The sequence below is a fragment of the Salarias fasciatus genome, chromosome 15 (genome assembly GCF_902148845.1).
Source record: "Salarias fasciatus chromosome 15, fSalaFa1.1, whole genome shotgun sequence".
In the NCBI taxonomy this organism is placed as follows: Eukaryota; Metazoa; Chordata; class Actinopteri; order Blenniiformes; family Blenniidae; genus Salarias; species Salarias fasciatus.
In genome coordinates this window covers 24,306,598-24,322,363 of record NC_043759.1, presented here as the reverse complement: position 1 = coordinate 24,322,363, position 15,766 = coordinate 24,306,598, and the positions used below count along the sequence as shown (strand labels likewise).

The following is a 15,766-nucleotide window of genomic DNA, read 5'->3' as shown; positions in this document are numbered from 1 at the left end:
AATCTTTGTGTTTATCTTCCTGGAAACTGACAACTGAAAAGACATTGGTTCAGAGCGTCATTATTTACATAAGTGTCTAATATCACAGCAATGACAAATACTATTCCCAGTTTTAGTGGAAACTTATAGAAACTCTCATTTAAAAACAAGTTTTCTTACATCTCTCAGTGAACGCTGCTCGAAAGGTTCTCTCGTCTGCCCAAATGTACTCATGAAACACTGTCACAAGATTCTCCTCGGTCCAAATGTGCTCTAAAACTGAAATCCAGAAAGATCTCGCTAACAGAAGCTCAGTCAGAAGTGTCTAACTCGCTGGTGGGTGATGTCTCTCCTCAGTAGGCCGCTGTGCCGATCCGGAGCTCTGAATAGTTCAGAATGGAGAGCTGAGTCTGGAGGTCCAGTACATCAGCTCTGGTGATGTCATCACAGCTTCACTTTGGTTCAGAGTTCCAATGTAGACGTCATCAAATTCCCCATAGTGATCTGCACACGCTGTTGCTATGGAAACCAGTTGGGGACATTATGCTGACTACAGTATTAATGCAGTAGAGTTCTCTCGCCCCCACAGCCTCATTTCTGGCTCAATCTGAACATATTGTACATCAAATCGTAGCTACAGTCCTTGTGATTCTCACAGTGTTTTCATTTTCTCTCTATCTCAAAATTTTCCCTCTCCAGATGCGTTTGTTTGAGGAGAGTGCAGGTTTTTCTCCCATCCACTCCAATGCATTCTGGAGAGAGATTTTCTGGCTGAAATCCAAAAGTTACGCATTTTAATAAACTCATTCCTGCTACATGGATGATCCTACAGACTTGACAGTTTCAGTTTATTTCTATGAAAGGCTTCTGATGCTCACAGTAAAAAAAATCTTTTCAATTTCACCTCTGGGTTACTGAAACATGACATTTCTGCAACCACGCAAACTGGATGAAAAACTGCTCAGATCTCAGCTCAGAGCTCACAGTGACACACACACACACACACACACACACACACACACACACACACACACACACACTTTTGACACTTACATTCGGGAGGCACGGCATGGCACTCATGATCATGAAAACCACCACCATCACCATGGAGGGGTGGAGAAGGTTTCAGTTGCAGGAACAGCGTGAGTGTGTCGAGGTGTGAGGGTAGGAGGGGCGTTTCTGTAAACCCACTGATGAGTGAGGAATCAGACCTTGTAGTCAATTGGAGTAGATATGGGCAGCCAGTCCTTGGAGGATGGGTGTTGTCCGTCCGTCCGTCCATCCACCTGGTCCAGATCCAGGACTGGGTCTCGGAAGCAGGGATGCCCAGACTTCCCTGTCCTCAGACACCTCCTCCAGCGCTTCATGGAGGATCCTGAGGCGTTCCTGCGTGTCCGAGGTTTTCCCCGGGGCCTCCTCCCAGCAGGACATGTCCAGAACTCAGATCCCTCTTCACCAAGATGAACTGGATATGAGATGCAGCACATTCAGGATTTCAAACTCAAACTTTAATGGCAAATAAAATCCACACCGTGTGACTTACTAAAAAGATTGTTCATAACTTTTGTTCAGCGACTTCTCCTCTGTCATCTGGTGGTGTTTGGAAGTCTCTGTGACAAACGCGCTCAGAGAAGGTCATTTTTTAACGAGGTGTGAATTTGAGCGAAATTTTACTTTGAAAGGCAGATTACAGACTTCCTGTTAGATTTAGGTCCGGAGTGTCAGCATGTCATTTTTGAGCCTTGACGATAAACGAGAGAGAGTTGGTTTGATGTCTTTACAACATCCCTCCAGGTCGTGGCGGCCATTTTCGTGTGTCTAGGCGGCGCCAGAGAAAACATTTTGGCAGTGATGGACTAAATTTTTACATTTTATTCAGTGTTTCACCGGTCATCATGCATCATGCCAAATTTGGTGAGTTTTGGAGAATATTAAAGGGATATTTCAACTTTTTTGGCAAATTGGCCAAATTGGTGGACACGTTATAATCCGCACATTCACTACGCTGTGAAATATTAATGCAAAATTACGAGATTGAGTTGTTTATGAGAAGATTGCTGAGACAGAACTACTTACTGAACATGGAGTCTGGGCGTAGTGATTTCAAAAGAAAAAGTAGTTCCCAGTATTTGCTTCAGTGTCGTAACGCTACAATATTATTTGTTGGTGTTCCACAGCGTAGTGAATGTGCGGATTATAACGTGTCCACCAAAGTGTTTTGGGGTTGTTGGATTCTGTATTTGATGAGTTTGACGAGGGGAACCAAAAATACCATCCACTTCCATTGTGTCCGTCCCGAAAACCTTCCCCGACTCACCTCTGAATAAACAACAGCTCGCCCTCACAAAAAAAGCAAGTATGCTGTTCGAAATGACTGAGGAGTTGTGCTAAATGGGCCAATTTGCCAAAATGTTGAAGTATCGCTTTAAAGAAGTCTGTGGAGCGCCCGTCGATTCCCGGGGCTCGTCCTGAGGACATCTGACCCACAGCTTCAGTCAGCTCTTCAAGAGTCAGCTCACAGTCCAAAGAAGCTCTCTCGTCCTGACTGAGCTGTGGGAGACCCTCCCGAAGCTCCTCCTGACACTCCAGGTCACAGTCCTCTGCCCCGAACAGCTTTGAACCCTTCTCCGAAAGGCAGCTGGCGGACCCTGTACAAGCCGTCCGTTGAGAAGCGGGCAGCAGACCTCTAGTGGAGGGTGGTGCTTGGGGCGATCGCTACGAACACACACAGAGCGCACATCGAGTGCGGGGTGGGAGAGGAGTGCGGGTTCAGCAAACAACCTGAGACGCTGCAACACTTGTTCATAGAGTGTTCGCGGTTGCCTCCTCTTTTTACCATCTTAAAACCCTGGTTTCTTGCCCTCGGGAAAACTTGTTCATTTTTGGCACCAGATATTCAGCCAGGAAAAAGGCCGTGCACTGCCTGTTGAACTTCCTCTCTGCCTCGGCCAAGCTGGCCGTGTGGTTGACCCGTAAGAACCAGGCCAAGGGTCTGGCAGCACAGACCTGGTCACCGTTCTGAAAGGCCTGATTCGGTCCAGGCTGATGGTCGAGTTTGCGTTCTTTCACCTGATGGACGATGTGCAGACCTTCAATGGGCAGTGAGGGAGGTTCTGTGTCGGGTGGGAGGAGACGGACAGCTGGGCATTCTTTTTTAAGGGATGTGTTGCCTTTGTTTGTGTTTCATGAAATTGTGAGTTATTGGTTTTTACAAACCATTACAAACCTAAACAAACCTCCCCAGCATCTTGACCTTCTTCTTTATTTACCCCTTTTTTATCGTGAAAGAGAGAGTCAGAGTTACAGTGTGTGAGCTGACCTGCAGAATCACACACACGGTTTTCAACAAGTCTCAGCAGTAGAAACTTCCACACGCCATCCACAGCTGTAACAGTACAGGTCAGCCCGTTAGGGAAATTCTGAACCCAACTGTCACAGACACCAGACCCGTCCTGGTGTAGAGGCTACACCATAATACCCCCCAAGCTCTGCGGTGCGTCAATCTGGGATCCAGTCCGAGTGAAAACCCCGTCGCTTCAGGGACGAACCCGTCAGCGCCAATGGCCCCCCCTAGGCCGCCTAGACTCCAAGTCTAGATAGCTCTTCCTAAGCTCTCTCAGTCACAGTTCCAAATAATAATAATAATAATAGTGATATTTATTATAAACCCATTGATTAGCAATTGGAATCATAAAAATAGGGACATCTTTGGCTCTCTTATGTTTCGCAATTTGCTGTAACATTTCCAATCAACCATGAAATAGTTCTTTTAACGAGCCAAACATTCCCACAGGTAAGGCATTACTTCCTGAGTTAAATATTACTAGAAGAAACATTTGCACTTACCTTGTTTATGCTGTATTTAGATCCCGGACGAGCCCCCAAACTGTTGTGGAATTTTTGGTGAATCAGAGCCAAAGATGACGAGTCAAGGTGTTGACGCTGCACAAGGAGATTCCACAACACTTAGTAATTTTCAAGAATTTCCAAACCCCAGTAACGGGTATGTGTATCAGTGCATCAATAATCAATGATATAGATGGAAAACTGTTTAATATTTGAGATGCATCACAGAGTTACTCATTAAAAAGTGCTTTTCACATATACTGCATGTTCAGAAGAATCCTTCATCCTGGTTGAAATGAGTGATATTTTGATTATGAAGCTCATGTCTATTGAAAATGTGTAATTTACTGACATTCTTGAGTTGGCTAAATGTCATCTTCAGTTGATAAAATAAGAAAAGACCATCTCATCGGGGATGTAGTTATAGACATTAGCCTTATCAGAATAATAACCCAGGACAGGTTTCTGTGAACTTCAGCCTCATTCTGAGGCAATCGGGACCGGACCTCTCTGATCCTGATCCCCGCTGACAGGAGAGAAGACATGTTGATTTCTGGGCAGGATCAATGGCTGAGAGTCCCGCCGCTCCCTCTGCTCCATTCATCTCCTTCACTTTGATTTCATTGCGGGGACGGAGTGGAGGACGTCCGTTCGCCAAACCTGCGGCTCAGCAGTTCAGTCCAGGACTCATCCGTCACTCTGTGATTCACCGTTACTTGTTTTCTCCATTTCTTAGTGGAAATGTCACGACGCCGCAGTTCGCCTGTCACTGCTCAGCTTGTAAATCCAATCCTACCCTTTGGATTTGGATCTGTATCGATTATGAATGTCAAACTGCACACAGCACAGCAGGAAAATGCATTTTCTCTGTGTAGATAAGTCAGTCCAGAGGTTTTTATCTCTCGGAGCCAATGAAAACGCTCTGATTCCATCTCCATGTAGGAAACACTGCTACAGCGTTCACATTAAATTCAATTCAATTCACCTCTATTTATATAGCACCAAACACAACAGCTACTTCTTGACACTTTTAAAAAGAAAACCCAACAGTTCCTCATGAGCACGCAGAGGAAGAACCCTGCAGAACCAGGCTCAGGTGGAGGCTTTCTGTTGTTCCGGTTCTAGTTTCCATGTAAGGAAACTCAATCATCAATTCTAAAAATGTTTTTATTCTGATCAAAACTCCAGTCTTCAACAAAAGAAAGAATGACTCAAAAAATTTGGTGTTTTAAAAAAGTTCTTTATCTTCTGCTCCACAAAATTATAAAGAATATACATTGTACATACAATAAGCTGAATTATGAAATACCTCACTGTGTCTTTAAGACATATATATGTTAAATTCAGAGAGTAAATCATAAATAAATAAAATCTCTCAAACCATATTCTCCGTTTCCGCACCGTCGACAGTTCTGCACCATTTCAGTGTGAATGACTGTTTCGTCTTTGAAGTGAGCAAACTGTAGCACCGGCTGTGCGGATTTGGGAATATTTAGTGAGACTTCTGATCTGTAAGGAACGCAAAATTCTGTTTTAGGACGTGAATGCACCAGAAGAAGTGGACAACCTGTCCCGGTCTGTCCGAGGCACACGGTGTGAGATCTCATCCCGCCCACTGATGTTGGAGATTTGAACAAATGCAGACGTGAGGGTTTTTACAGCCGTGTCACTTTATTTATCACCGTGCCGACCGAAGCTGGACTCTCCACTTCACGCTGCCCGGGGTTTAAGCCCCGGCTGCTCAGGCTTCATGGAAACGGCGTCTCTCAGGAAAACCCTGCAGCATCCTGCTAACGGCCACAAGGAATAATTGTAATTGCGTACGGGTTCATCATTCTCAATTATGCACGTTTTACGTGCCAGCTGCCCCCCCGACACACACACACACACACACACACACACACACACACATACACATACACAATAAAGGTCATTACAAGCAGAGGATTAATCTTTATGCTTCAGAGCAGCGGCAGCAAAGCGCTCATTGTTTCATAAACCTCAGTATAGCAGACATAATGCACGAGTTGAATTCCCAACACAAGTGGAGGAGCGTTAAAACCTGTAACCTCTTTATTAGGAGCACAAAAAAGAGGCGTTGGGTTTGATATCCCAGCCTGCCGCCCGGCTGAAGGGAAGCAGGATTCCTCCACAGAGTGAGTTCAGTGTTTTAGTTCGGCTCACAGCGTGACGACGCCTGTGGCCGAAAACTCAGCATCTTACACAAACTGCTGCTGTCACTGACTCCGTTTACACGACAGCGTTTCAAGTGAAAACGCGTCTTTGTTTTGTTTATCTAAGTGTGTTTGATGAGTGTTTGTGCTGCAGAGCGTGAGCTTGTATTGCTCTTTCTTGTAAATGTCCAATCAGTATTGAGTCTTAATTTAAATGTATTTCCCCCTTTCACCCTGAAAGTCTTGTGTTTCTGGAAGATTCTCAGTTGTTAAATGAACCCTGATTTTGTATTTTCACCGCTCTGTGTGCTCAGGTTCGCAGTGTTTTCAACATGTATTCAAATTTATTCTCCATCAACATCACGATCCAGACTTATCCTGGTTTAAACTTATTCATCATGACTTTCATGAAGTGGCAGGATGCTGGAATCGTCTCAGGAAAGACCCTGAATCACTGACAGGAGCGGAGAAAGTGTGTCGATTACTTTCTCGTTATTCCAAATGAATTGTTATTCAGTGTTTGTGCATGATGAGAAAAGAGAAAGGGACGTGCTGATTTCTTGAATTTCAACAAGGACTCGGTGCAACAGCTTTTCGGATTTTCAGCTTTTGGACTCATGGAGAATGAATATTAAACAGAGATGTGGTTAAAAATACATGAACGAACCAACTGACACTCAGTTTATGTGACTTTCTATAAAAATCTAGCCATATTCATTTGTTTAAAAAAAAAAAAAGTAGCTTGCCAAATCAGTCAAGAACATAATCAATCAGCATCAAATCTTCTTTTTCCATCACAATGTTAAAGCCGTCTCTTTTCTCTCAGTATTCCAGTCATATAAAAGACCCTGTTGGCTGCGACGCTGTAACTGAGGCCAGTTTTCTACTAAAATGTGTAAACTGCAGCACGAGAGCTGGAATCTTTGCGATCGGTAATTTGCGAGTGCCGTTTATAGGAAATGGGGCCATTTGCCCCAAATGGCTGAGAAACAGATTCCTGGCTGCAGAGAGTGTTTTCCAGGCGAGCTGCACGCCACAAATGGCTCAAATCATCACTTCTGAATAAAAAAGTGCTGGTTGGCTTCTGCCGTTTCTGTAATTCTGGTTATTTTTTTTTTCCAGCGTTTGTTTTGATTTGTGAATGTCGTCCAAAGTGACGGGACGGGACGGCGATTCGCCGTGAATCCCGCTTTGCAGTGTTGGTGAAGCAGCTTGCTGTTCCTCATGATGGGCCCATCCCTTCTGTCGTGGCGCATTAGCCATCGCCCGAACACCCCCCCACCCCTCCTCCACCTCCACCACCAGCAAGCAAACTGGCGGCGGCTTCCTGGTGTTGAGTTATACAGTGGGAGAGGAAGGCCGTGATAAATGACTGCATAAAAAGTGAAAGACCTGCATTAGTAGATGGGTAATGGATCGGAGCTTCCCACTCAGCACCGGCCGATACATCACACAAGTCACTCTGCCATTACATAAAGTGAGGATAAATAAATGAACAAAAGCCATTAAGATGATTTGACTTGCAGATAAATAATAGTAAAGACATCGCCTCGTTGTGATGGCAGTCAGTCCGGTGCTCTGTTAACCCTCTGCTATCCGTCAAACTGCCTCGTTACACTCAGTACAAGCTGTTGTGTAAATATGCTGCAGCGTGACGCTTCAAGCAAATGGAAATGTAATTGTTCCAAGATGATCAGTCACGCCTAAATTCTCTCTGTAGCCTGAATGTAATCACAATATCTGATATTGTTGACGACAGATCCTGAAATAACCATCCCTACATTCCTACATGTCACATTTTACACTTTGAACAGTTAAAAAGTTAAATAAAAAAACTCTGTGAATCGGATTGTTAGTTTTTAAGATGGTGGAATAAGACTCCAGACTAGAACTAATCCCATTAAAGTTACACCATGTAACACTTCAGTCCAATTACGTTGACATCTAATTGTGATATCAAGCAGACCGGAGGGGACAGCCAACAGCTCCCACTAGTGGCTAAACATGAAAACTACACTGTCTTCAGCGTTTTTGCTGTTGCCGTGTAAACAAACATCGAAACTTCTCTTCATTCCTTTAGTTTTTTTTTTCCTAGACGCCGTGGTTGTTGCTGATACTTCACACAGGTGCTTTGATCCGCGCCTTTAGCTTAACTCGTTGTAACACATGCACGGCTTCTCGACGAGATCCGCGGTGACGGGAGGCTGTGGGCTGGCAGGCCGGGCGCGCTAAGCTCCCGCTTGTAGGGAGTTTCTCCTCTTTAATTCCACAAACAGACCTGCTGAGCGTCTGTCTCCGGCAGCCGCTTTGATCTGCACTTTGACAAACACCAGCTTGGAGAAAAAATAACTTTAGAGCTCTGATCTCTCACAAGTTGACGGAGAATCAGACCTAATATAGAACCTGGAGGATTCAGTTTTACATTTCATCTAAAAAGAAAATCACATCAAATAAGAGAAGAAAAAGAAATTCATGACATAAATTATCACAAATATTGAAATACCAATATTTATAGCTGGGTTTGAGGTTGTGCCATGTGAAAATTATCCATGGAAAGTTTTTGCTGTGTCAAATGCAGAACACAGTTCTAGCTCCAAATGTTTCAGCTGGACTCCAGCTGGAGCTGAGATCACAGTGAAATGCTCTGACCGGCTGTCTGGACTGAACTCTGGGCTTTGGCACTAAAACTACTTTGTTGAGTCGTTTAATTGGATTTTGTGAGGACACATGCTGGGTTTGGCTTGAAAGCAAGTGTATTAGTTAAATAACATTATCTATTTGGAAATTGTGTGATTACTAGGGTCTTGGATGAGGTTTGTGTGTTTGACACCGTCATCAAGCCCAGGTTCAATCAGACTGGACCACCGTGTTCTTATTGACTCAGATGCCATTGATTAAGCCCTATGTGGAAAATAGCCCTATATACAGCTAAGAAACAACTCCGTTTCCTCATAACAATCAGACATCCATCACTATTTGATATTTTATACAGGACAAAAATACCTGATTAAGTTGAAATAACAGGTTTATGTCACTTGTTTAAGACATCCGGTGAGAATTAAACACTTAAAAAGTCACCAACTTTAAAGAAAAACAGGCGTATTCTTTAACAGAGTTGTGTTGAAATTTTCCAAATCCAGAGAGAACAGTGCTGCTGTCCATAAGCTACGTTTGCTTCACATTTAAAGGTGCTGTAGGCAGGATTTTGCTAGTCAATGCGAATTTTTCTGTGTTTTCTTTGGATTAAATGTTAGAGTATCCATTGATAGTCCTTTAGGAGTGTAGCATAATTGCACTACCGCGAGGCCGCAGCGTCTCCATCCGTCTCTGTTCTGAGCTGAAAAGGAATCTCCACAGCTCCAGGTATCTTTGACCAATCAGAAGAGCCCCTGAGGCTCTAACCGTGATTGGTCGAGGGGCGTTCGTCGCACGTTCTTGTGGGAGGCGCTTAACTTGCGTAAGGGCGTGATGTCAGAGAAAACAGGACAGGACTGGCTGTGCTGGGTTTCAAATCGCCATCTTAGATGGGTCAAATCGCCATCTTGCTTAGGTAACCCTAAGCAAGATGGTGGAGATGCCGAATCCTGCCTGCAGCACCTTTAACTGAAGCTTTATAGATTTTCAACCTCGTTTTCCTCACATGGCAGTTTAAAGCGTGAAGAAGCCGTTCAGAGCGCGGCGCACTGACGCGACGGTACGTCTCTACGCTCTCCAGTCCTTCACGTCACTCCTGCTCGCTCTCCCTTCTGAGACGACGCGGCCCTCCATCCTCCGTTCCAGCGTCGCATCCTCAACATCCGGACGCTGCCGGGGAGGACAGAGGACGTGTTGCCATGGCAACCCAATCATAATCCCACCGACAGTCAAAGACAGTATGCAAAAACACATTCACATGCCATCTGCTTGTGTGTGAGAGTGTGTGTGTGTGTGTGTGTGTGTGGGGGTGAAAGTAGGGATGCTTTTGTGCTGGGTTGCATGCTTTGTGGTTACAGGAGAGATGAAAAAAGACTTTTTTCTAAAAGCAAACTAATTTTTTTTTGCTTTATAGAAATTCTTTAGATGTGCGACCGAGTTCAGTCACTGACAGCAGTTAAAAGATTTGAAAAAGTCAATTATTTTCATGCCACAATGACGGATTACTCACCATGTCATGCACTGTAGTCCATATTTCATTCATGGTAGTCATGGTGATTGAGCATGATGAGGAAATGTGCATGACCAAGATGTATTAAATTCCACTGGGAATGTTTCGCAGTAGCACCTTTTCCACAAATTCTGTCACACTGAGTGTTGCTGGAGGTGAACACATACTTTATCCAACCCAATCAGCTTCTATTGGCTCCTCTTCTCTTTAGTTCTTCTCTTTATTTGTGATCTGAGATTTGCATTTCTACTGGATGGAGAGGTCAGAAATACCTTTGAGTGAAGCTTGATGCAGGAAATACAATGAATAAATAAACCATGGCATTTTGTTTGCTGTCCTCAGAAGATCTTTTTTCTATTTCCAGGCACGGCTCTCTGCCTTTATGAGGTGGATTCATCCACTGGATGACATTTTCTCACTAAGTTTGTTTGTTTAATGCAAAAAAAAAAAAAAAGAACAGTGGATGGTAAAGTGCCGAGAAATCAAAGAATCTGGGTTACTCCAGTCAGAGATGCTGAATTATATATATAGAGATATAAAAAAAATGACATTTCATATGGAGTGGAACGGCAGTAAATTATTGATTTCAGCAAGCTTCACTGGAACTCACGTTGACCTCTTGAATGCTGAAACAATACGTCTGGTTTTCTGTCTGTAAACGCAGAATCTCCTGACGTGCTGCGTTTGTCCACAGGCCTCACGCAGCACGGCCTCCCACGTGGTTAATATTAAAGCACCGCAACGCTCTTTAGGTCCTCGCCTGAAAGTTTCCGACCCTCTGCATCCGCAGCTCGCCTCATCCGGCGCGTCCGTTAGCATGCTCAGCTGTCACGTAGCGGGCGATAGTAAATCTCTTTGCACGGGGGCGCAGTCAAGAAACGCTGACGGGAGTGACAGCCCCTCTCTGGGGTCATGTATTTTTAAAGTCTCACTCTCTCCCTTTCATGGGTTTCCAGACACACCACAGGGAGGGGAAGAGGCACGAAGGAGGAAAAGAGAGGAAAGGAGATGGAGAGAGAGAGAGAGAAAGCTGAGTGGGAACTGGAGGCAGCCATCTTGGACTAGGTTAAGAGTGTAATCCTGGTCACGCTGTATCAGCAGAAGAGGAGAGATAAGACAGTAAAGGGAATGCCTGAGCAGGGAAACCCCTCTGCAGCGAGAGAGAGAGAGAGAGCGAGAGAGGAACAGAGAGAGCAAGTGTGTATGGATACTGCAGATACTGAGCAGAATAATGAAGAGGAGGAGGTGGGCGAGTGTTTAACAGTCCTGTTAAATCTGCATTGTCTTTCTCAAAAAAAAAGGCAGACTAGCAGCACCACCAGCATCCGAATAATTTATCTGTCACTCCCACAGTGCACCATAAGGACATGGAAGTGAGATGCATCTCCTTTCTGCCGAGCACAAGACATCACAGCCACAAGGTATTCAAAAGAAATCACACATCAGAAAGCATCGAAACTGACTGTGCCGACAGGAAAAACAGCTTTGATATGAAAAAAACTCAGAGAGATACTCTCACAGCAGCAGCCAAACCAAATAATGCTAACAGGTGAGGGAGTGCGATCCAAATAAATTCAGTTCAATTTTGTTTCTATAGCAGCAAATACAACACTGTCAAGTCTCAAGGCGTTTTACAGAAGAAAAACAGTAATTCTACAAAAGCAGAGTAGGTGGAAAGGAAGAAACCTGCAGAATCAGACTGGGAGGAGACTTTCTGCTGAACCAGATTTAGAGGGATGGGGCCCATGTGGCCAAATGGATAAGGCATCTGACTTCGAATAAAAAAACTGAGGGTTTGAGTCCCTTCGTGGTTAAAGAACTTCTGGCACCAGACTCAAAGTAGGAGACTTTCCGTTGAACTACACTCAACCCCTCGTCCTGAAGGAGCTTTCTTCAGCTGGGCGACCAGGAAGTTTTCTGTGATTGGTCAGATTTTAATGCGCGGTTTCCACATCCTGTCAGGAAGCAATCAGTTTGCGGCATATTTGATCTGTCAAAAATGGACGCGATCAAAGAGCAGCTGGTGCGTTGCTACGAGCACCTTTATAACCCTACCTTAAGTAGCCATAAAGATACAAACATGTGCAATAACTTGTGGGCAGAAACTGGCAAAAAAAATTGAATATGGATGACAGCGAGTGTTGGAGGAGGTGGGGGAACCTGCCAGATAAATTCGCCAAGGCGAAACGCCGCATCACCTTTTTTGATTCTTTGCTCATTTGTCTGTAGTTCATATATAGATTTCTATTTTACACGAGATTCATGAAAACATACTTGAATAAGAACGTAAAGGTTTGTGTGAAGGGGAAAGCTGAGTCTCCCACAAACACCTGAGGGGCCTGGATGGAGGTGCCAGGGCGTGGAGCTGGAAGAGGCAAAACCAGGCTGTTCTTCAGAGCTGAACCGAAGAGCTCTGCTCAAACACTCCTCCACCCCCTCCGCTTGACATAGGCCCCGATGTCCACCATGGTAAAGCGGTGTCTGGCGTCACACACAGCCATAAAGGACAGTGGAGTGCTGACCTTTGTGGTTAAAAAAAGTCCCTTCCAGCTCTCGGCGGTGCTTTGGTTGAGACGCGTTTGCCATCGATAGCACCGACAGTTGGGAAAATTCCACAGTCTCCAGAAGTCCCACGCGATGCCTACCATCTGTGCCGGTGATGGGAAGGAGACAAACTCATCCTTCGGAGCTCCCCAGATAGGGGGCGCGACCTTTGAGTTAATGCAGCTTTCTGCTGGAGTATGAAATGTCAGCCAGCAGGTGAACTTTCTTCGGCTGCTGGCTGACGTCATCCAATGTATGTTCGGCTTTCCGTAGAGTATGTAGAGGCCTTGAGAGGAGGAGATTTTCTGTCCAACCAGACTCAGGGGACGAGAGTGTCTGCAGAACCAGAGCAAGGGGACTTACGACCACGTGGACAGATGGATAAGGCGTCTGACTTCGGATCAGAAGATTGAGGGTTCAAGTCCCTTCGTGGTTAAAGCTGGTCTTCAATTCTGAAACGTTCTGTAGGAACTGACTCTCTTCAGCATGAGACTCTCAGGACACTTTGAGTACAGAGTACTTTCTTTGAAACCAGACTCCGGGGACATTTAAGGCTTCCAATGTCTGCGTCAGTTTCGGAGCCTTCGCGCACCACCGAGGCACATGCGCTTTTTCCCATGGTACATCTTGTGCTCACGCAGTGCGCTGTCCATGCTGGCGCACTGATCCACGCATCCTCGAAAAGCTTTTCTGGCTCTCCAGACTGTTTATCTGCCCTTTATTACAGACTATTCAGAGAAAATTAAGCACATACATTTTCAGTAAATTTTCATTTAGAATTAAAGTTTATTTAGCCTTTTTTTTCTGTTTCTAAATTGCGGGGGTGGCGCCCGAGTGATTAAATCATTTCTGTCGGCAGATCTTCTCATCCCTCACGACAGGGTCTGCTCTCTCTCTCTCCACGAGTTTTTCACTCTCTGGGTGTCTTTGTGTGGAGCCATCAGGCTGTAGCTCCGTCCACCGTCACTTTTACCGTCATATTTTGTCTGCTGTGGCGCTCTGGCGCATGCGTACACCGGCGCGACCTGCGCACAACGCGGTCACAAAATCTGGCAGCTGCGCAGACGTCTGCGGATCAGACCCTAGCGGACAGGAATTCACGACAATTTTTATGTCACACGGACCGATGCGAACGCGCACCCGTGCGGACATTGGAAGCATGGACGGGCCTTTCGGAACAGATTCAGAGGAGATTTTCTATAAGAACAGACTTTCCATAGAGCCAGACTTAAAATAGTAGACTTTCTGCAGAACCGGACTCTGAGGACACTATCTGGCAAACCAAACTCAGAGGAGGAGAATTTCTACAGAAAGACTCAGAGGAGGAGAATCTCTGGGGAACCAGACTAAGAGGAGATTTTCTATAGGGACAGACTTTCTGTAGAGCCAGACTCCAAGGACACATTCTGTAGAAACAGACTCGGAGGAGGAGACTTTCTGCCGAACCACACTCAAAGGAGACTTTCTGCAGAGTCAGAGGAGATTTTCTGTCGAACCAGACTCAAGCCTGGTCCATGCTTCCAATGTCCGCGTGTCCGTGTCTGCGCACCACCAATATGACGTGCTTTCTCTCATGCTACATTTTGGGCTCACGCGGTGCGCGGTCCATGCAGGCGCACTGATCCACGCATCCTGGAGAAGCTTTTCCGGCAGTACAGACTGTTTATCTGCTCCTTTATAACATATTATTTATAGAAAATGAGGCACATACATTGTCAGTACATTATCATTTAGTATTAGTTCATTTAGCCTTTTTTTCTCTTTCTGAATTGCGGGGGTGGCGCCCGAGCAAATAGATACTTTAATTTATGTCGGCAGACCTTCTCATCCCTCCCAACAGAGTCTGCTCTCTATGTCCACGAGTTTTTCACTCTCTGGATGTCTTTGTAGGCCGAGCTACAGTCTGATGGCTTCACACAGTCATTTTTCAAAGCTAGCGTCCGTCATGTATTGTTTGCTGTGGCGCTCTGGCGCATGCGTATACCGGGACGATGCGGTCACAAAATTTGGGCTGCATGCAGACGTCTGTGGATCGATTTGCGGGGACCCTAGCCTACAGGAAGTCTTGACGACCAACGCCCAATGTGCACCCACGAGGACATATGAAGCATGGACGAGGCTTCAGAAGACGAGACTTTCTGCGGAACCAGAGTCAGGCCTACAGGGACCACGTGGCCAAATGGATAAGGCGTCTGACTTCGGATCAGAAGATTGAGGGTTCGAGTCCCTTCGTGGTTAAAGGTAGTCTTTAATTGTGAAACTTTCTGCATTAACTGACTTTCTTCAGCGCGAGACTCTAAGGGCACTTTCTGTTGAGAACGCACTCCGAGTACAAAGCTTTCTCCAGAGCCAGACTCCGAGGACACTTAGGAACAGATTTAGAGGAGATTTTCTATAAGAACAGACTGTCCGTAGAGCCACACTCATTAAGCTGAGCAGAAGCATGGGCCGCATGAGGACCTCTGTGGATCGATTCACGTGGACCCTAGCGGACAGGAAGTCATGACGATTTTTTTCGTCACAGCGACCGACGCACAATGTGCGCCCACGAAGACATATGAAGCATAGATGGGGCTTCAGGGGACGAGACCTTTGCGGAACCTGGAGTTAAAATTACGGGGACCACGTGGCCTAATGGATAAGGCGTCTGACTTCGGATCAGAAGATTGAGGGTTCGAGTCCCTTCGTGGTTAAATTGTGGAACTTTCTGTAGGAACCAACCTCCTTCAGCGCAGGACTCTCTCTGTTGGGAACACACTCCAAGTACGAAACTCTCTTCCTTCTATAGAACCAGACTCAGAGGAGAATTTCTCCAGAACCAGACTTAGAGGAACTGACTTTCTGTAGAACGAACTTTTCTTGTGGGACCACGTAGCCAAATGGATAAGACGTCTGACCTCTGATCAGAAGCCTGAGGGGTCACCTCGTGGTTAGAGCTGCTCATAAATACTGTGAATCACCGACACAGAGACACACCATGCAACTTCTGCTGGAAAGATAACTGATGCTATATTTGCATATGATACATTGACCATTCTGGCAAATACTGAGCACCCTGAAAATGAGGGTCTGTCAAGAA

General features: G+C 45.4%; 2 non-coding genes across 2 annotated transcripts; both read left to right on the top strand.

Moving 5' to 3' along the window:
- The first annotated feature begins 14,852 nt into the window (after positions 1 to 14,852).
- On the top strand, positions 14,853 to 14,925 carry trnar-ucg (transfer RNA arginine (anticodon UCG)). The gene has a single exon. It is a non-coding gene; the product is annotated as a tRNA-Arg (tRNA).
- A 382-nt stretch (positions 14,926 to 15,307) lies between these two features.
- trnar-ucg (transfer RNA arginine (anticodon UCG)) lies at positions 15,308 to 15,380 on the top strand. Its single transcript has one exon. It is a non-coding gene; the product is annotated as a tRNA-Arg (tRNA).
- The last annotated feature ends 386 nt before the right edge of the window (positions 15,381 to 15,766 follow it).